This window comes from Trachypithecus francoisi, unplaced genomic scaffold (assembly GCF_009764315.1).
Source record: "Trachypithecus francoisi isolate TF-2019V2 unplaced genomic scaffold, Tfra_2.0 Lachesis_group10, whole genome shotgun sequence".
NCBI lineage: Eukaryota > Metazoa > Chordata > Mammalia > Primates > Cercopithecidae > Trachypithecus > Trachypithecus francoisi.
In genome coordinates, this window is record NW_022681455.1 from 28,803,502 (window position 1) to 28,825,396 (window position 21,895).

The window sequence follows — 21,895 nt, forward strand, 5'->3', positions numbered from 1 at the left end:
AAAATGCAAAATAAAACCATAATGAGATGTAATTACACACCTGTCAGAATGGTCCCTCATCATCACCCCATTAATTAATCCCTATGAGATTAGGCAGACAATAGTGTGGTTCTACAACGCTATGGCAAACATATTTTCTCCATTCAAATTGTTTCTCTTCTGACTCCAGCTAAGACTCCAGCTAAGACAAGTGCAGGATGCAAGTAAAGAAAACCGAAAGAGTCCGGGCGTGACTTTCAAGATGTTCTTTATAACTGCCATTCCCCACACCTGTCATCCCAGCACTTTGGGAGGCCGAGGCGGGGAGGATTGTGAGGTCACGAGTTCGAGACCAGCCTGACCAACATAGTGAAACCCCTCTCTACAAAAGAAAGAAGAGAGAGAGAAAGAGAGAAAGGAAGAAAGGAAGAAAAGAAAGAAAGAAAGAAAGAAAGAAAGAAAAGAAAGAAAGAAAAGAAAGAAAAGAAAAGAAAAGAAAAGAAAAGAAGGAAAGAAAGAAAGAAAGAAATTAGCCAGGCGTGGTGGTGTGTGCCTGTAATCCCAGCTACTCGGGAGGCTGAGGCAGGAGAATGGCGTGACCCCGGGAGGCGGAGCTTACAGTGAGCGGAGATCGAGCCACTGCACTCCAGCCTGGGCGATAGAGCGAGACTCCGTCTCAAAATAAATAAATAAAAATAAATAAAAATAAAAACTGCCATTCCCAGCACCCATTGTACAAAAATTCAGCCACACGAACGCCCGGCGAAGCGCTCAACCGGTTTATCCAGAGAGGAAAAGAGTAACGAATTGCTCTCAATCCTCGACAGTCTAGAACAAAACAAACCAAATCTTCGCTCAGGATCTACGTTTTCAGCCTACTTTGTTTAGAAGAGTGGAACCTTCTGTCTTGCCGTGGGCCTGGTGAAAACGCGACAGATAGGGAAACTTGGATACGTCCAGTCTCCCTCCCTATTTAAATGCTGATGGTGTTTCAAGTCCCCTGCCTGAATCCACTTCTTGTCTTCTCGTCCTCTTGTTCTTCTCGGTCCTTCGCTGCTTCATCTCTTCCCTTTTCCCCACTCGCCCATAATACCCTCCACTCTCTATCTCCTTCCTTCTTATCGTCCTCTCCTTCAGTTCTCTTCCGTTCTCAGACATTCCGCTTGTAATCGAACCGTGCTGATTTTCAGAGTCACCTGGGAGTGTTCTTAAATTACATACATTCCTGCCCCCCACCCCCATTGTCTCCAAAACACTTGTCTGGGTTGACTGTAGCACGCATGTTGAATAAAGACAGGAAACCCTTACCTTTTGTGCTTCAGGAACACAGGGTCTAAGGACCTGTTCAGGCGCAGGGAGGTCTTAAAAAGAGCAAATTCGTTCCTCTTGCTTTCTTTGTGTTCGCCTCACTGTGAAAGGGTTTTGCCTGAAAGAGGTGAAAGTCGCCTAGAGCTGTTTTTTGTCTGGTCTTTGCTCTCTAGGGATCTCAGCCAGTGAGAAGCGTCTTGGACAGAATGCCGCTTCCACGCTTCCGTAGACGCTGGGCCCAGCGGTTTGGGAGAGCTGTGACTGACACATGCTTTGCTCTTCATTTCACCCCGATATGGTGAATAAATTCCCCTCCAGTCTTATCTCCTCGCCTGGACCTACGTTCCCTGAGTAGCTCTCCTAGTGCTGATCTTAGTATTCCCTGGCACTACCGTTTATGTTTTTCTGGGAGCACTGTAGACAGAAAAGTAGAAAGTTGATTATTTAAGATAATATTTCTACCTGGGATTCTCCTTGGTGCTGGACAAAAGCTGCCATTCGGGAAGTTCCCTAGTAACAGTCCTTGGAGGGTCCGCCATAATGAAAGACCCCAGTAGCACTAAAGGGATCTTTCCAAAATGCAACTTAAGGGTTTCAGCAACAGTAGAGTTGAATAGAGTAGACCTTGACTTCGGTTTAAATCGTGGAACACTAGCAGATAATAGTGACAGCGAGTTATAAAACATAGTAGAAGCAACGGCTTTCACGGGGGTGTAGCTCAGTGGTAGAGCGCGTGCTTAGCATGCACGAGGCCCTGGGTTCAATCCCCAGCACCTCCATGTATTTCACTTGTTTGTCTAACTTCCCAGAGCAGGGCACTCTGGGCGTAAGGCAACACCGATCTACCTTATGAGTGGCAACCAAATCAAAAATAGCCTGAGGTCTATGCTTTGGGTGGTATGTCTAAATAATGCCGTATTGAAGTGTGGGATTAGGAAAAACCAAGGCCCTTGGAATTAAAGTGAATAGCAGTAGTCTACTATTCATCCTTTAGTTTCTTACCCACAGTCAACCGCGATCTGAGATTATTACATGAAAAATTACAGAAAATTCATAAGGTTTCAATTTCCCTGTTGTGAGCAGCATGATAAAATCTCACCTCATCTGCTCCATCCTGCCTGGGAAGTAAATCATCTGTTTGTCCAGCATATCCACACTGTGTAGTAAGCCACCCACTGGTTAGTCACTCAGTAGCCAGTCATCTGAGTTATCTGAGCTATTGTCCTCACATTGTTTGTGTTCAAATAACCCTTATTTTACCTGATAAAGGCCCCAAAGTGCAAGAGTAGGGATGCTGGCAATTTGGGTATGCCAAAGAGAAGCCCTAAAGAGCTACCTTTAAGTGAAAAGGGGAAAGTTCTCTACTTAATAAGGAAACAGAAACAAATTCATGTCAGAGTTTGCTAAGAGCTGTGTTAAGAATAATAAATCTTCTATCCATGAAATTGTAAAGAAGAGAAAAGAAATTTTTGTTACTTTTGCAAAAGTTACTGCTACAGTGTGAGATAAGTGCTTAGTTAACGTTAAAAAGACAGTAAATGCGTGGGTGAAAGACATGAACAGAACACTGTTCTACTTGACGGCAACAATTTACACCAGAAAATACTGAGCCCGTATGAAGACTTCAGCAAGGGAGCCTCTGAAACGATTGACACCAACCCATATATTGCGAGTAAGGGATGGTTACACAGACTCAGGAATAGATTTGGACTGAAATATATAAAAAATACTGGAGAGGCTACGTCTGTCAATGAAGAAATCACATTTTACGAATCCAGTGATTACACTCTAAAGAAGATATTGCTAGATGTGTTATTCTACATTTATGCTATTGAATTCCAAATAATAAGTTTAACTTGACCGAAAAAGTTAATCTGGCCAGGCGCGGTGTCTCGTGCCTGTAATCCTAGCACTTTGGGAGGCCAAGGCAGGCAACCACCTGAGGTCAGGAATTCAAGACCAGCCTGGCCAACATGGTGAAATCCTATCTTCACTAAAAATACAAAAAAATTAGCCAGGCATGGTGCTGCACACCTGTAGTCCCAGCTACTTGGGAGGCTGAGACAGAAGAATCACTTGAACCCAGGAGGCAGAGGCTGCAGTGAACCGCGATTGCACTGCTGCACTCCAGCCTGGGTAACAGAGACTCTGTCTCAAAAAAAGAAGAAAAAAAAAGTTAACCTGTACACATTTTCCTACATACTCTGGATATGACTTACATTTGTGGTCATTATTAACACAGCCATAGTATAACACAGTCAAAGTAATAACCTTCTAAAGAGAAGTTGGAAGCCAGCATTTACAGGTGGCAAGAAAGCTGATGCAGCTTCTTCATGAATAAGGATGCGGTCAGCATCCAACAAAAGGCATTTGGGAACTGTAGAGGCAGGAAGATCCATATTGTTTCAACACAAAGGGGTTCCAAAGAGCCGTGGTATGGTGAGTAATAACAATGTTGCTACCTTTTACTCACGGTAGGAAAAATATAGAATTGGCCAGAAACAGTGTATTTGATAATATATAACATGAAGAGACAGTTTCTGGACTGAAAAGGATGAATTGGTGCCAGAACACTACGAAAAATGTTTTCGAGTATTGATTAGGCTGTAAACAACTATGTAAGTACCCATTATTCTAAATCTTTATTAATATACAACAAGATCCTCACAGGATCCCCTAAATTTTGTAAAACATTTTTTAATCAAATTATTTACATGTTAGCCAGGTGAGGTGGCTTTTGCCTGTAGTCCCAGGTACTCAGGAGTCCAAGGTGGGAGAATCACTTGAACCCAGGAGGCAGAGGTTGCAGTGAGTCAGGATCAAGCCACTGCACTCCAGCCTGAGCAACAGAGTGACATGCTGTCCAAAATATATATATATATATACACGTATAGTATATATGTGTGTGTGTGTATGTATAAAATTCACATGAACAGGACCCCACAAAAAACAAATGTGTTTGTCTGGATTACTCAACATCTTAGGGGTGGCTCTGCCCCATTTTTATTCTGTGAGTCTTGGCACCATCCAAACAACTGTCGTCACAGAAGAAGGAGGATAGAAAGTAATAGAACTGATTTACATAGGTTCTTTTGACATCAAGATGTACTGCCATGATAATGAGGCCATTCAGTTTGTCTTCTATTTTTCCCTATTATTGAAGATAAGGAAAAACAGAAGAGGCTTATGAAAATTTTCCTTCACTTCTCATTATTTCTTTTTCTTTTTTTTTCTTTTTTTTTTTGAGACAAAGCATTTCCCAGGCTGGAGTGCAGTGGCACGCTCTCAGCTCACTGCAATCTCCACCTCCTGGGTACAAGTGATTCTCCTGCCTCAGCCTCCCAAGTAGCTGCGACCACAGGTGTGTGCCACCACACCCATCTAATTTTGTATTTTTAGTACAGACGGGGTTTCACCATGTTGGCCAGACTGGTCCTGAAATCCTGACTTCATAATCCACCCGCCTCGGCCTCCCAAAGTGCTGGGATTACAGGCATGAGCCACCATGCCCGGTTTACTTCTCATTATTTCTAGTGCCGATTTTAGACTTTTAAATTTACAACTAACTTTAGATTTACAGAAAAGTTACAAAACAAATACAGAGTTTTAATATTTCCCACCTAGATTCTTCTAATCATTTTATATTTTTGGTATACATAGTGGTTATCTTTTATCGGGCATTAATTATCAATTAGAATATGAAAGGAGTAAGCAAAAATGATGTTCCTCAAGGAGAGGTGCCAGGTTTCTCAAGGAGTGGCGCCAGGACAAAGAAGGCCATAGTCAGGAATGCAGGGTACTTCCTCTACACAGGCTTTCTTTTTTGTTTTTGTTTTTTTTTTCCCCCAGTGATATTTTCATAGCTATTCATGTTTCACTTCCTTGTAAGAATGAGAGAAGCTGAAAAACATATAAGCTGCCAGCACCATAGAAACCCCATCAAGTGGAACACATGTTCTGTTCACATATTTCACCCACAAATTTACTGCCTTTTCCATGCACTTACCACACACTGTGGCAGTAGCTTTTGCAAAACTAGCAAGAGTTTATTTTCCCTTCTTTACAATTTTACAGACAAAGTATTTATTCTTACCATAGCTCTTAGCAACCTTGGATACGAATTATTTTTCTCTATTCTTATTAAGTAGAGAAGTTTCCCCTTCTTTACAATTTCAAGGATAGATTTATTCTTACCATAGCTCTTAGCTACCTCAGATACAAATTTTTTCTCTTTCCTTATTAAGTAGATAACTTTCCCCTTTTCACTTAAAGGCAGCACTTTATGGCTTCTCTTTGGCATACCCAAACTGTCTGCTGTCTTCCTCTAATCTTAATATCTGTGTGAACACAGTGTGATGATCAAAACCAAGAAAGCATCAATGAATATATGAGAAGGCAGAAGAGCAGAGCATCTTCTCATTGATCATCCTACTGGTCTCCTCCCTTCACCTCAATCTTCACAGTACCTGCCATCAAAAGTTTGGTCTAACAATGCAAACAGATGGCCATAGATACCAACAATTTCTAAGTGAGTGGGTGGATGGACATTGGACAACAGAATAATGGCTTTCAATGAAGTACAATACTGCCAAAAATAATAAGTGAAAAAATAAACAAGTCTGCATTAAATGAATTAGATAGCCTACCCATGCCAAAATATTTCACACTATTTACTTCTCTGTATTTCTTCACTCATCTCATTTTTTCTTCTTTTTGAATAGATAAATGAAATATATTCTGCAAACATCCATTATCATCAGAAGACACCCCATGTGGAAGAAGCAAATTATTTTTGTGCTAAAATGGATATTATCAACTGCAAAGAAAAAGGTGACTATTTCACAAGTGAGCCAGAACCTTTACAGTGTAGTACAAGAGCAATTGCTACCTTTGCTTTTTTCCCCCCTTCTTCAATATGATCACCATGCTTTTCATTACGCAGCTACTCAGTATTTCTAGTCCACTGATTGACATTTTTAAAAGTTTTCAAAGGTATTAATATGAATACACATTTTTTATATTGAATTAGCCAGAGGAAAGCAATTTCTATCTGCCAACTTTACTTTTTTCTTTTCACCTGGCTGCCTCTCTTCACATTCTAGCCCCAAGAAGGAAATTCCATTTCTTTACAATGGCTGCATTCTTAGATCCTGTTTTAAATATCTTTGGTTAATGAGTTCACAAGCAAGGAGTATGAGAAACTGGTGCAAAACCTCCACTAACTTATATGAGTTCAGAAGTTTGTTTCTTTGTCTCTGATTTTTAAGAGCTTTAATAAAATAAAATCAACCTGAGACACATTCATACTAGAAATCCTGAAAACAGGGTTTGTGGAGGACAAAGTCTGCCCTTTCCTCACCAACCTCTTGCCAAATCTTCAGCAAACATTATATAAGACCTCACTAGGGCACGGTGGCTCACACTTGCGATCCCAGAACTTTGGGAGGCCGGGGTGGGTGGATCACTTGAGGTCAGGAGTTGGAGATCAGCCTGGCCAACATGGTGAAACCACATCTCTACTAAAAAACGCAAAAATTGGCTGGGCATGGCAATGGGTGCCTGTAATCCCAGCCACTCAGAAGGCTGAGGCAGGAGAACAGCTTGAACCCAGGAGGCGGAAGTTGCAGTGAGCCGAGACCACGCCATTGCACTCCAGCCTGGGTAACAGAGCAAGACTCTGCTTCAAAACAAACAAACAAACAAAGAAAAACTTATTGAATGGATCAGATAATGAGATTTCAAATTTCCTAGTGGACATCTAGAATTATTGATTGAAGGATTGGATGAGAACTGAGAACTGAGAACTGTTCAACATTGAAGACAACATGTCTTCCTATGAGTGATACTGACATTGTCAAAGAGAAAATGAATCCAAAAGTCACTCTTTTTCAAACTGTCTTTTGAATTCAGGATTTTTGTCTCTAAAGAAAATATCTGGAGCAGGTGCTTCGCAGGAAATCTGTCTGGCTTTGAAACTTGTCCTGCTACGTGTTGGCTGTGAGCTATGTGGCCCATTATTTCACCTCTGAAAAAGTTGGTTTATCAAAGGAATTATGTACTCATTTAATGTAACCCGTTGTTATTACATTATCCACGTGTAATCTCCAGCTACCTCAAACATTCAGGGTCATATTGACCACAGTCAGAACTCGACCTTGGATTCTATAAGTAGGATTCCAACTTGCCCTTGAGAAACCCAGTTAATTTCAGCGACTTTAAAACTCAAACTTCCCCACACCTAGTAGTAAATGTGCCTCAACTATCACTCTCATGGAAAAGACATTATGATTCAGTTTGAGAGCACTAAATCCTGGATTTGGGAAAACTTTAAAACCAATAAAAGCCTATAAAACAAAACAAAAAAGTGGAAATGCCCATTTCCAATTTAGGGAGGAAAGCAATATACAGCCCCTACAATGAAGAACACAAGATGTTCAGGTAATGTCAATTAAATGGAAGCTCATCTATACTAAAAACATGAGACACATTTTTGTTTCCTCAGCTTTTGTCTGCCTTACTCTGGAAGCCTTAGAAGTGGATGATCAGTGCTTGATATGTGCTGCAGAAGAAGGAGCTGTCCCCAAGGCTTCCTGCTAATTCAAATAACAAAGCAAGCGAAGAAAGACAGAAAGGGGAGAGAGAGAGCGTACTACATTTAACGGAGTTTCACTCTTGTTGCCCAGGCTGGAGTGCAATGGCGCGATCTTGGCTCACCGCAACCTCCGTCTACTGGGTTCAAGCGATTCTCCCGCGTCAGCCTCCCAAGTACCTGGGATTAGAGGCATACGCCACCACACCCGGCTAATTTTGTATTTTTAGTAGAGGCGGACGGATCACCTGAGGTCAGGAGTTTGAGACCAGCCTGGCCAACATGGTGAAACCCCGTCTCTACTAAAAATACAAAAATTAGCCAGGAGTGGTGGTGGGCACCTGTAATCCCAGCTACTCGGGAGGCTGAGGCAGGGAGAATTTCTTGAATCCTGGAAGGGGAGGTTGCAGTGAGCCGAGGTCACACCACTGCACTCCAGCCTGGGTGACAGAGCGAGGCTCTGTCTCAAAAATAAATAAACAGAATAATTGTTTTAAAAACATATGTGTATATATGTTATATATACATATATTAATTATATATATATATATTAGGAAGTAACCACATATTTTTTAATTGAAGAGATTTTGAAAATGAAAATGTCTTTAACCCTGAATAATTTGTTAGAAAATTAAACTTTCAATTTGATGGTCCAGTGTTTGAGTTCCTTTTCAGACCCTGATAGTGTTTTTTGTTTCCCTCACTCAGTTCTAATAGAATCCTAGTAAAACCCAGCTTTCTCCTGGATAAACTTGTCTATGTTTCATTCTCCTTGCATATGTTACTTTGGTTCAGCAGAAGTAAGAAAAGCCAGCGTAACTCCATGACTTGAGGCTGTGTATTCTGTTCTACTGCAGGGGAGATCATCTATTTGCAGTTCTTTTGTATCTAGAATGTAGTTATAAGGTCAAACTACCGTGTAAAACATTGACCTGGATTGGTTCTCTTTTTAAATTCTGATATTAATTTGAAATTTTTTTTTCTGTTTTCAAATTTAAAGTACTTTTTTTCTGTATAGTTGTTAGTTTTATTTTTAAATTTGGCTGTGTAAACCATTAACATGATTCCAGTAAACAAAACTATACAGAGAAGTATCACTCAAGATAAATTTTCAAGCTGCCAGAGATTGTTACATCTTGGGACCCTCTCAGGTGGAGGACTGAAAGAGCCCTTCAAGCCTCTTCTTGGAAGCCAAATTTGGGGTGAGCTGACAAGACTGGAATGGTAATATTTTTGTGTAGCATCAAATTACTCTTCTCTTGATGTACCTGTAAGATAGAATGAAAAACCTAAAGGTTTCGGAAACAGAGTCACATATAAGGGATCTTTGTACTAAATTTCAGATTCTCAAAACGCTCAAAGATGAAATTATAATGTTTAGGATATAAAAAAAGTCACGACTACTATAGAGGGGGTGTAGCTCAGTGGGAGAGCGCGTGCTTAGCATGCACGAGGCCCCGGGTTCAATCCCCGGCACCTCCAGTAGGTGGTGTAATATGTTCCACCGCAAATGACGATGTGCGGGTTTCCTGAGTGGCAGTCTCGATTTCTTGTGGTGTTTAAAAAACTCGTCTTGATTTACAGGAAGATAATCTGTGCTACTATCCTATTCTAGAAAAGTTTATTTTCTGTTTGTATTTTAAACATTTTCTATTTGTATTTTAAATTTTAAATTGACAAGTAAAATTATAATTTTATAATTATAACACACACATGCATTGTGGAGTGGCTAAATCGAGCTAATTACCATATGCATTACCTCACAGTTATTTTTGTAGCGACAACACTTTAAAATCTCATCATGTTTCAATATATTGTATTGTTTTTACCTATAGTCATCATGTTGTAGAATAGATTTCTTGAACTTCTTCTAATTTTAATTTTGTATTCTTTTGCCAACATCTTCCCAATGCTTCCCCTACCCTACCAAAGTTACTTATTGACATTTTTGTTATTCACTTACTCTCTCTCTAGCCACTCTGAGCAATCACTGCTGTGTGGGCTACAGTCTTGTAGTTCACAAAAATTTAATGGGAAAAATTAAAGTTCTGAGAGCAGGAAAATCACCTTAACTTGAAAATCATCTCCTTAGACACTTAACCACACTTCCACCTCATCTTTAATGCACCTGAGACTAGCATCAGGAATTAGTTCAAGAGGGTTTATTCTCGGATTTGGGGGAAAGTTTAATATTAATATTAGAAGGCTGGAGCTATTTATTTATTTATTTATTTATTTATTTATTTATTTATTTGACGGAGTTTCGCTCTTGTTACCCAGGCTGGAGTGCAATGGGCGATCTCGGCTCCCCGAAACCTCCGCCTCCCGGATTCAAGCGATCCTCCTGCCTCAGGCTTCCGAGTACCTGGGACCACAGGAGCGTGCCACCACGCCCAGCTAAATTTTTGTATTTTTAGTAGAGACGGGTTTCACTGTGTTAGCCAGGATGGTCTCGATCTCCTGACCTCGTGGTCCGCCCGCCTGGCCTGCCAAAGTGCTGGGATTACTGGCGTGAGCCGCCCCGCCCGGCAAGGTTGAAGCATTTTTTAAAAGTCAGCCTGCTCAAGTACTTTGGAAAAAGTAGCATCCTGTGGGATGAAGAACCCAGTAATGAAAAGCAAGGCTTTTGTTACACAATGTGTGGAGCCCAAAGTCTATGAACAGCACTGGTCACAGACCCATGAGACTGGCCCTGGTGACAGGTATAGAAGAGATCATCCCCAACAAAGAAACTATTTTCTTGTTTCTTTACCTTCTCCTAAAAGATAGAAAAGTAGATGTTCAACAATGCCAGTTGTGAACTGAGGAGGCAGGAGATGCTTATTCACCACAAAGACTTGCTACCTTGTCCTCCTCGTATTGAATCGTGAAGTGAAAGAAGCGAGAGCGCAGAAAAACTCCTTTGTCTTCTACCTGTGCTGAGCTGAGACTCTGGGTATTGTTGAGAGAGTACCACCTTTTGAAAAGGCTGCAGGCCGGGAGCAGTGGGTCACGCCTGTAATCCCAGCACTTTGGGAGGCCGAGGTGGGCGGATCACGAGATCAGGAGATGGAGACCATCCTGGCTAACACGGTGAAACCCCGTCTCTACTAAAAAAAATACAAAAAATCAGCCAGGCGCGGTGGTTGGCGCCTGTGGTCCCAGCTACTCCGGAGGCTGAGGCGGGAGAATGGCGTGAACCCGGGAGGCGGAGCTTGCAGTGAGCCAAGCTTGCGCCACTGCACTCCAGCCCGGGCGACAGAGCAAGACTCCGTCGAAAGAAAGAGAGAAAGAGAGAAAGAGAGAGAGAGAAAGAGAGAAAGAAGAGAAGACCTGCAAGAAGAAGAAGAAGGAGGAGGAGGAGGAGGAGGAGGAGGAGGAGGAGGAGGAGGAGGAAGAAGAAGAAATGTAGTGGAAGTCCTAAGAAATGTAGTGGAAGTCCTAAGCATTTATGGAGACATCAGAGAAGGGCACAGACACAGCATCACATGAACAGGGGGCACAGACACACCCTCTGCACTGAGTTACGACAATCCCCTTATGTTTGCGGGATATTTCTACCTTTTCCCTCCCAGTAGTCTAAATTTGTAGTCCTAATAATAACTTTGATGAATCAACATAAATTGGATTACACAATCCAGCTTATGACAGAAAATAGTTTTTGTGTTTCACTTAAACTAGGAGAAAATATTTTAGAGGGAGACCTGAGTGCATAAGGCAAGAGGTTTGAAGGAAAAATAAAGACTGTTGTATCTGTTGAATAAAATGTCTAGGAGGCCATTGATTTGGACTAGGCTCCTCCACTAAGCCTAACAGACCAAACTAATATGGAGTTGAAATACAGTAGCTGAGCTTTAATTACTTGCTGGAGGCTCTGTAACCAATTAACAAATTGAGCTGTAACCAATGAGGTTGTCTCCACTGTGTTTCTGTTTCCCATAAATGCTGTTAGGCCATGTTATTGGTTGGCATTCTCTGAACCTGCTCTGGTTTGCAGGGTTGCCTGATTCTTCAGTCTTTTTTTGTTTTGTTTTGCCATGTTTCATTTTGTTGTTCTTTGTTCAAATAAGCCCAGTTAAAATTTAAACTTGTCTAAGGATATTTCCGTGAAACATGAAAAAAGGACTTTGGTCACAGAAAAGATGATTGGTCTGGTTTGTGTTAATTTAGTGCTTGCTCAAATAATTTGCCACTTTTTAAAAGAAACCAAGTGGTCACTAAAGTCAGAGGCCACACTGTAAATGTTTCAAAAAAGGAGTTTAGGAAACCTGCATGTCAGGCCAGGAGCTGTGGCTCACGCCTGTAATCCCAGCACTTTGGGAGGCCTAAACAGGCAGATGACCTGAGGTCGGGAGTTCAAGACCAGCCTGACCAACATGGAGAAACTCCATCTCTACCAAAAATACAAAATTAGCTGGGTGTGGGCTGGATGTGGTGGTGCATGCCTGTAATCCTAGCTACTCAGGAGGTTGAGGCAGAAGAATTGCTTGAACCCGGGAGGCGGAGGTTGCGGTGAGCTGAGATCACACCATTGCACTCCAGTCTGGGCAACAAGAGCAAAACTCCTTTGCTCTTGAAAACAAAGAAAACAAAGAAAAGAAACCTGCGTCTCTCTTACCCCACAAATTTGGACAACTTTGAGTCACAAAAAAATAGTTGTTTTGTGAACTAAATTACACGAGCTCTAGAACACATGCTCCATCCAAAGTAAATGGGAATTGTCTTTTCCAGGCAAAAAGAGCCACACCAAGCCATTCCGTGCCACCAGCTTTATGTAGCATCAAAGTTACATTTTCCACAGAAAATACTCCCTCCACTTTCCCAGAAAGACCATCCGCACGTAATGTCTGGTGATTCAGCCAAGCACATATTATAGGAGCATGTTTCTGGAATCTACAGCATAAATGAATTGTATTAAAAACTTCTCCCCTCTCTAGTAGAGACGTCAGTTGCTGCTTACAGGTCCTTTTGGAGTGAATGCTGTTGTCATTCCCCTGAGACTCAAGCCTGTCAAATATACCAGACTCTGGCTCTCTCTCTTCTGTTTCTATCAACTCCCATTGTCATTTCCTTCTTCTTCACTGCAGATTCAATCTCTGGATCTACTCCACCCCAAATGCTGTCATTATCGTCAATGACCTAGGCAGGGTTTTTGTGCTCTATTTTGAATATACATTTGTGTGTGTACATATATTTAAAATTGCTCATATATCTATATATAAAATGGCTTATATACACCTATTATTATACATTATAATAATGTATGTATATAAATAATATAAACTATATATTGTATGTTTTATATACATATTTACATTATTATGGGAGTGGCATCCCTTTCCCTTGCCATATTCTATTGGTTAGAAGTCACAAGTCCCAATCACTCTCAAGGGGAGAGTATTACACAAATACTTGAACACTAGGAGATAGAAATTATTGGAGATCAACCTAGGGACTCTTTGTCAAAGTAAGCTTGTGCAAAATTAATTGTGTTTTCCAGGCTTTTAAATATACTCCTACTGTAATCTGAATGTTTGTGACTGCCCCCATCAACGAAAATTCATATGTTGAAACCTAATCACTGATGTCATTAAGTTAGGATGTAGGGCCTTTGGAAGGTGATTAGGTGATAAAGGTGGAATCTTCATGAATGGAATTAGTGCTCTTATAAAATAAGCCTGAGAGAGACTTTTTTCTGTAAATGGCCAAGTAGTAAATATTTTAGGATTTGCAAATCAAATGGCCAAATCAAGGATATTATGTAGGTACTTATATAACAAGGGAGAAAAAAGTCCACTCATATTTATTAATGAAATTCAAAATACAATACTAATTGAGTTAATGATTAATAATGATAAGAATTAAATCATCGTTATAATAATAATTATTATTACAGATGGGGGCTCAAAGTTAGTGTTTCTATCATCAAAGTCATTTGCTAATGCTCATCTGTTAATGACCTGTAGTATAATTTTATTTATTTCACTTTGAAAATATCTTTTCATAAAGATAGGAGATGTCAAATGGCTAATATTAATCTGTGAGTATATGATTTGGGGCATATTCATTGCATGGAAGACATTTATGGATTCTAGTAGGTTCATCTCTTTATGTCTGCTTTTAGCATGTCATTACATTGCAAGTTAGTCACTTCAAAGTGAGACTTAACTTGAAACTCCTCAATTGCATAGTTAAGTAGATTTTTAAATACGGAAATTGCTTTTGCACTTGCATTAAGTTTTTAACACACTGTTGGTACTTTAGTTCGAGCTCAGAGAATATATCTGCTGAAAATGTCTGTGGGATTGGAGAATTGCCTCTTTTAACTTTTGACAGCACAGGCAGTGCACAGGGCAGCTTGATATTACTATGATTCTAGCAGTGTTCGCTGTCATCAAAATGACTTTACTGCGGTACAAGTTTTGTATATGAACATTGTTTTGCCTTGTAATTTGGGGCCGAATTTATTAAAAAGCATTATCCAGTCTGAAACAAAAGCTAACTTCCAAAGCCATTCAGTGCCTGATCATAGTAATTGAGGGCAGTTCTTCCCCTTCAAAAAAAATTTCCATCTCAGCCCTGAGTTAAAAACAAAAACAAAAACAAAAACAAACAAACAGACAAAAAACACACACACACACAACTTTGCAGCGTTAAGTCATTAAACTGCTGTGTGATCCCTCTTGTCAGGAGCTTCAGTTTCTAATTTCTGATGGCTGGTCTACCAGAGCAAATTAAGTCCACTGTTGACATTACTGTTAAAAACACCTGATACCATCAAATATTTTCCACAAATTATCTGTTGATGAATAACACAATAAATAACAATAGCCTTACATTTATCACAAGATTTTTAAACTTGTTCAACCAAGCCTCTTTCTGTCCTTCTCATAATTTTATCATCACTAGCTGTAACATATCTTAGCAGATTTAGCTTCAGGTTGCAATGAATTATTGTTTTTCCAACCTCTTAGAAAATACTGTACTTCTAGGCCGTGCGTGGTGGGTCATGCCTGTAACTCCACTACTTTGGGAGGCCGAGGCGGGTGGATCACCTGAGGTCAGGAGTTCGAGACCAGCCTGGCCAACATAGTGAAACTCCTGTCTCTACTAAATACACAAAAATTAGCTGGGTGTGGTGGTGCATGCCTGTAATCCCAGCTACTCGGGACTGAGGGAGAAGAATTGCTTGAACCCGGGAGACGGAGGTTGCAGGGAGCCGGAATTGTGCCACTGTTCTCCAGCCTGGGCGACAGAGTGAGACTCCCTCTCAAAAAAAAAAAAAAAAAAAAAAAAGACTGTTGACAGAGATTCTAATCTTCATTCCTTACACTAATAGTTTGAATGCTTATCATCTGAGCTACATGAATCTATCGATCTACCTGGGACACACATATATATTCCACTAACTCATTTGGTAGCTGTAGTCCTAATCTGTGAATCTCCTTTGAATTCTCCTCTTTGCAGAGAAAGTTCCATTTTCAAGGGACAATATAATCGCTAAAGCTCCAGAACGCTCTGTTTTCCTCCCTCCTGTCTTCCTTGTCTCCCATCTCTTTATGATTCTATGTCAAGAGCTGTAAAGTTTCCTAGAAAAAGTCGCTGAGGTTATTAGCTCCTTTACTCATTTTCCTTCCTTTTCAAACTTGTGTAAATCATAGGAACTGCATGTGCTCATTTCCAGGGGTTGACTTTTAAAGTGAAAGAACTTGTGGCACTTCCCTTCTTTCACAGATGCACAATCTAAACATTAAGTCAAATGCCTCAGAAAGCCTAAAATGGGCCGGGCGCGGTGGCTCACGCCTGTAATCCCAGCACTTTGGGAGGCCGAGGCGGGCGGATCACGAGGTCGGGAGATCGAGACCAGCCTGGCTAACACGGTGAAACCCCGTCTCTACTAAAAATGCAAAAAATTAGCCGGACGTGGCGGCAGGCACCTGTGGTCCCAGCTACTTGGGAGGCTGAGCCAGGAGAATGGCGTGAACCCGGGAGGCGGAGCTTGCAGTGAGCCGAGATCGCGCCACTGCACTCCAGCCTGGGCGACTGAGCAAGACTCCGTCTCAAAAAAAAAAAAAAAAGAAAGAAAGAAAGCCTGAAATAAAAATATTTCTCATATTCTCATAGTCCGTTCTCTTTTGATGTTGCTTCAATTTTTCCCTCGGCTTGAGTTCCCATAAGGCAATGAGGCTCCAAGCCTCATTATAACAGTAAGGTTATAAAGAGCAAGAGAAAAAGACTGGCAAATCAGTGCTTCCACCAAAGCTGTTATTCTCTGTCTTGAACGTCTGTGGGTGGGATCAAAGGCCAAATAAAAATCCAATAAATGAACAACTTTTTGTTTTTAATTAAAAGGAAAATCTAAATTCTACTGCAAATACCAAGGTGTACTCTGATAGAAGGAAACCAAGGACAGTTTCCACGGGCTCCGTGGCTTAGTTGGTTAAAGCGCCTGTCTAGTAAACAGGAGATCCTGGGTTCGAATCCCAGTGGGGCCTCGGTTGGTCAAGGTGAGAGTGTCTTCATGCCAACTCTCTTTAAACTTGAGGTTTTTCTGTCGTTCCTGTCTACCATCAGGGATCCTCCGCCCCTGATCTTGGACATAGCAGGTGGCATCCAAAGACTTTGGAAACACACTGACTGTACATCCTGATCTTGGACATAACAGGTGGCATCCAAAGACTTTGGAAACACGCTGACTGTACATCCTCCCAACGTAAGACTACATAAAAATAGCAAAGAGCAGTACGGTGATTATAGTATACTGCCTATTTTTTGTTTGCTTTTTTTTTTTTTTAATACAAGCCATATCTTACATTGGGATTTTCTGTGCAATGTCATTTCAAGTATTCCAATTTTATATAAAGAGTTAAGAACAACGAATTGAAGTTTAGAGAGGAAATGTATACTGTAGGTGTGGATTTTAATACGGTACTGGCCATGCTCTTGGGATTATAATTCAGCGATAGGCGTGTGAAGAGTTAGAATGTCTTCAATTCTCCAAATTTGTAAAATGTCAACTATGAATTAATAATCTGTAATTATGAATGTCGATTATAGATACTACAATTATATGTACGTGAATGTCGATTTAATATTGATGAAGGTCAGCTACATAATTTACAGGTCCAGTGTAAAATGAAAATACAGGGTCCCTTATTCAAAAAGCGGGGGCAACTGCCATAAAAAGTGCTAAAATACAAAGCTTTTCCCTTTCAGTCGCTCTTTTTTCAGCCTGTCATGGTATTTTTCATTTTCTGTCTAAAGTCACTCTAATTAAGAAAAAATAAAATAAAATTGTAAGTATCAAAATGAATTTTACAGTTCATCTTTATTTCACACATCAAAATTCATGGGGCATCGCGATTGCTTTATTATACATGGAGAAGCAAAAGAAGGCAGACATGTAATTCCTTTGCTTGTGTGCCATGTTCTTTTGCTCCCCTGAATATCAATTACTAAACATAAATTAAGAGATGCAGTTCATACGAAATTTTAAGACTGCAAAGGTAGATCGCTGGTAGAGTATCTGAAAAGGCAAAGTTGCCAAAACCCTGAATTGAACCATTCTCCTTTAGATCTTCAGTCTAATACCCTCCCAACCAAGCTATCTCAGCTACTGCAGACTGAAAACTTCATTCAATTTCTCTTTCAATACTTCGATTGTTTCCAACTTTTTAGCTTTCAGGTTTCTTAAGTGCTTTTATTATACAATGTATTTACCCACTAAGAAATACTTGGAACTTATTGAATCCTACATATGATGGCTGAATCCAATTCCCTGGCAGTGTGGAATGGATAGGTGGAGGAGGGACACAGAAGATAAGTGACAGGAATTAAAAAACAAACAAACAAACAAAAAACTTTCTGCTGTTCCACATCCTGTTGGTTGAGCCAGACACAGCAAAGAAAATTTAAAAATAAAAGTAAAAATAAAATGTGATGGTGTTCTTTGTTTTTCTTTTCTTTTTGTCTTTGATAATCTTTAAAGATGCAGAGAATCGGAACCCAAGGTTAATTTCTGTTAATGTGGGGTCAGGTTTCTGTCTCCTAGTGATGATTTCGAATGAGCTATTAATCCTTTGTTTTATCCTCTTCCATCTAGTCTTTGCCATAGTCTTTTGCAGAAGTTTATGGCGTACAAATGGAGTAGCACTAAAGGGAGTCCTTTGGATCATGTATGCGAGTAAAGTGTATGAGAAAAGAAGAGGTGGTGGTTGGCGAGTAGCTAAAGAACAGGGACATTTTCAGGAAATGAAACCAAGACAGCACACATGTTAAGTATGCTTTCTACCACCGAGCAACACTCTCGTGATAGCCAAGCTCTCTTGCACATACATCTTGATATATCAGTGTCAGTATTTCTAATTTTCAAAACATAATGGTTGGCGGGAGAAAATCCACTGAGATAAATCCCACTATTTCTGAAATCACTAAACTGGATCTCCTTTCATCGCTCTACCACGAGAAAGGTTACTGAACTGCAGACTAAATGACAATGCATCAGCTTCTAGGACATTCCCAGTCCAATCTGAAAAGGGTAGACAATTGCTGAAACATGTTTGTATGAATATTGTTTTACTTGTACATAATTAACCTAGGGTGAATAAGTTTCTTTCTTTTGAACTGATAGAGCTTTGTTTTCCTTTGTTTTTCACATTGTGGAATTTGTCACAGACCATTGTCACAATTGTTTTGACCTAATTAAAGTGTGGAGTATATTGCTGCTAATTATTTTCAGTATTCCTCTTTTTATTAAGAGCTAGAATAAGTCTTTATTGTGGATCAGAAGCTGACTGGGAAACTCGGAGCTAGTTTTAATGTAAGAAACATCATAAAATTTTATTATTCAAAATTTAGGACTTAAATTTAGGGAAGACAATATCAAAAAGAACTGCCAAAATGCAACTGTATTACATCAGGATACTAGATGTGTAATGTAAAAAAAAAATTTTTTTTTGCTGTAAAAATTATTAGTTGAATAGGAATGGTGAGAAGGGAAAAATTTATTAGGATTATAATAATAGTACACTAACTAAAGTCTTAGAAGTTTAGTTTCCTTTTGTCTTCAGAAAATTCTTTGCTTATTTTTATGTAAAATTGTAATAGTCCCTAGAGCCACATTAGTAAAGGAATTCCACTGAATATAAAAGTCTATATAGCCTAATGTATTAAGTTTTTTTCTGGAGATAGAAAAAGTTCAGGGAATATGTCTCTTTGAAAAATATTTCACATTCATACAACTGAAGACTTTTAAAATTTTTTCTGGTGTAAATTAGAAAACTCAGGAGTTCTTCTAGATTCACGTTTCTCTACTGCACACCCATATTACATTTGTCTACATGAGGCTGATATCTGTACCACGTGTCTCAATGACACCCCCAACATAAAAAATGAATTTACACAAAGAAATGTGCATCTACACAAATAAATGAAGAGCACTGGGAATTATAAGGATGTAGTAAATATAAGAATTTTTTTGCTATTATTTAAATCTGCTTAAAAATAATTGTTTAGAATACAAATAGTAACAATATGTTGTGGAGTTATAACATATGGAGAGGTTACGTTGTTAACATTAGCACAAACTCCGGTAGAGAAGAAATGAACACAGAGTGGTGTAAAGTCCTTATCTACCTTATCTATACATGAAGTAATATAATACCACTTGAAGTTACAGTGTGATTTTTTAAATGCATACTATAAAGCCTAAAGCATCTACTAAAATTGAATCGCAGGCCTAAGTGTAAAACATAAAACTATACAACTTCTAGAAGAAAACATCTTTGTGACCCTAGGTTAGGCAAAGATTTTGTAGATATGACAGCAAAAGCGTAAAATGTAATAATTTGAACTCATCAAAAATTTAAAAGGGCTTGCTCATCTTTCGGGCGTAGAGCTCAGTGGTAGAGCACATGCTTTGCGTGTATGAGGTCCAGGGTTCAATGTTCAGCACTTCCATGGTTTTGTTTATTCGATTTCCCCAAGTACTTTTATACCACACATACCTTCAGTAACGCAATGCGGAAGCCTCTCTCCTACTTTATGCCTTCAGTTCCCTTTTTTTTTCCACCGGCTCACACAGAAATTAAGCGTGATTTCTGTGATAGCAGAAAGAAGAAACAAAAGAAAAAAAATGCGTATTCAACATCACGAATGCAATAGCACTAACCAGCTTTTCACCTATTCTTTCTTTCTACAATGTTACTTAGGAGAACGAAGAGAAACGAAGAAGAAGAAAAAAAAGAATGTCATGGACATTTTTTTTTTTTTTTTTTTTGCCGTAATAGCTAATCCTGAAGACACTAGCAGTGGAAATTACTTGGGTGTTATCCTAAAGACACCAGCAGTGGGGAAAATTAGGATGGTTTTCCAGCCATCCCAGGAAAAACACTTCGGATAACAAATCGAATGTCTAGGACACAGACTATTTATAAACCTTTATCACGTAGCTGGAATAGAACACAAGAATTTGAATAAGGGCTCTTGTACCTCGTGAAGGAGCTTGAAAAAAGAAACAAAAGTAAGGAAAGTCCCACCACCAACGTGCTTTAATTTTCAAGACAAAATCATGTTCATTCACTGTGATGGAGAACATTTGGCTTTCAGATAAATTCAAGTGATGGAGAGGATTTTTTCCCTCTCCTCCTTCTTCCTTCTGTGCGGTCTTCCAATCCAGAGCTTCTGCATCCACTAACAGGTGTCCCAGGTTCCTAGAACTGTGCCTGTCTGTGATACACACCACTTTTTTTTTTTTCAGACTCGTTATGGAAGTGATAAAAAGCATCCCAGGGACAGAATAGCTATTAACTATGCTCTTCCCCTGCCGGCCAATCCAATTCTATTAGCTCTGTGTTATCCAGGACTTCCTTGCATTTTTTTCATTCATTGATGGCGCTCTGAACATTCCCAGGACTCTCCGGCTTTATTCTTTCAAACATCTATATGTATAGCAGACTTTCCTGTTGTGATAGCTTTGCTCAGTCGCCCATCCTAGCTTCGCTGTTCTGCTTTTGCTGTTGCTCTGTTTATTTTTCTAGTCTGGAAAATCGTCAATTCATTAAAGTTAATAAAATTTTGCAGGTTTTAAAAAAAAATCCTTTGTGAACATAGTTCTTAAGGGAGGGTTAGAGATGGAGGTGTGGAACCAAAATTGAGGACAATCTCAGAGCTCGTGATGCATTAACGAGGATTGAGAGTCAACTGGAAAATGGATGTTGTCACAGCTTCCAACAAATACAGTGTGAATTCAACTCGCGGAAGGCTGCCTCTGGACCGAGCAGCACTTCATTTGAGTCAGTATTGCGGGAGAAAGTAGAAGTGTGGCAAACACAGCTCAGTTGGAAGAGCTCTGGATTAAAGGTCTAGACTAAAATCAGGGATCCTTCTCCATGACCGAACAGTCCTCAATGTTGGAAGTCTGTGCTTTTTGCTGATGGAGGAAAGTAGCTTTCATGCAGTTTGCTTGTGAATGGAGCTTGGAGCAGGCTAACAGGAATGGGAAAGTCCAAGGATAAGAAACTGTCATTTGGACTATAATCTTAGTGTCTTAGTATACTGTTATAAATGTATTAGGATACTGTTAGCTGCCAAACTATATCCAGTTCAGTGATTTCACCGAAGTAGTGGAATTTAATCCAGTGATCCTTCTCCAACCAACAGAAAATGAAACCAACAAACTGAAAACAAAGTGATATTTTATATATTAGCCAACAGGATCTCGTCGTGGGCAGGGGGTGTAGCTCAGTGGTAGAGCGCGTGCTTCGCATGTACGAGGCCCCGGGTTCGACCCCCGGCTCCTCCAGCTGTCCATTTTCTTCGTTCTCCCTTCTCATTCTTTGCATGCGTTTGTCACGCTTGCCCTACTTCTATAAAAAGAGGAGAGTGTCAAATGTGTTGCTTTTAATACTGTGCTGTTTATTCGGGCAGTAATCTGTGGCGTTTTATAAAACTTAGCGTGAGAAGAATATATTGCTAACGTGAGTGAAACAAGCAGACGTTGAAACTGGGCACAAATCACAAGGAGTTCTTGTGGGTCATGGT

The 21,895-nt window shown here is 39.9% G+C and overlaps 4 non-coding genes across 4 annotated transcripts; all 4 read left to right on the forward strand.

The window, feature by feature from the left end:
• The first annotated feature begins 1,994 nt into the window (after nucleotides 1-1,994).
• Nucleotides 1,995-2,066, forward strand: TRNAA-AGC. The gene has a single exon. It is a non-coding gene; the product is annotated as a tRNA-Ala (tRNA).
• A 7,220-nt stretch (nucleotides 2,067-9,286) lies between these two features.
• On the forward strand, nucleotides 9,287-9,358 carry TRNAA-AGC. Its single transcript has one exon. It is a non-coding gene; the product is annotated as a tRNA-Ala (tRNA).
• Nucleotides 9,359-16,276: 6,918 nt separating this feature from the next.
• Nucleotides 16,277-16,350, forward strand: TRNAT-AGU. The gene has a single exon. It is a non-coding gene; the product is annotated as a tRNA-Thr (tRNA).
• A 5,234-nt stretch (nucleotides 16,351-21,584) lies between these two features.
• TRNAA-CGC lies at nucleotides 21,585-21,656 on the forward strand. The gene has a single exon. It is a non-coding gene; the product is annotated as a tRNA-Ala (tRNA).
• The last annotated feature ends 239 nt before the right edge of the window (nucleotides 21,657-21,895 follow it).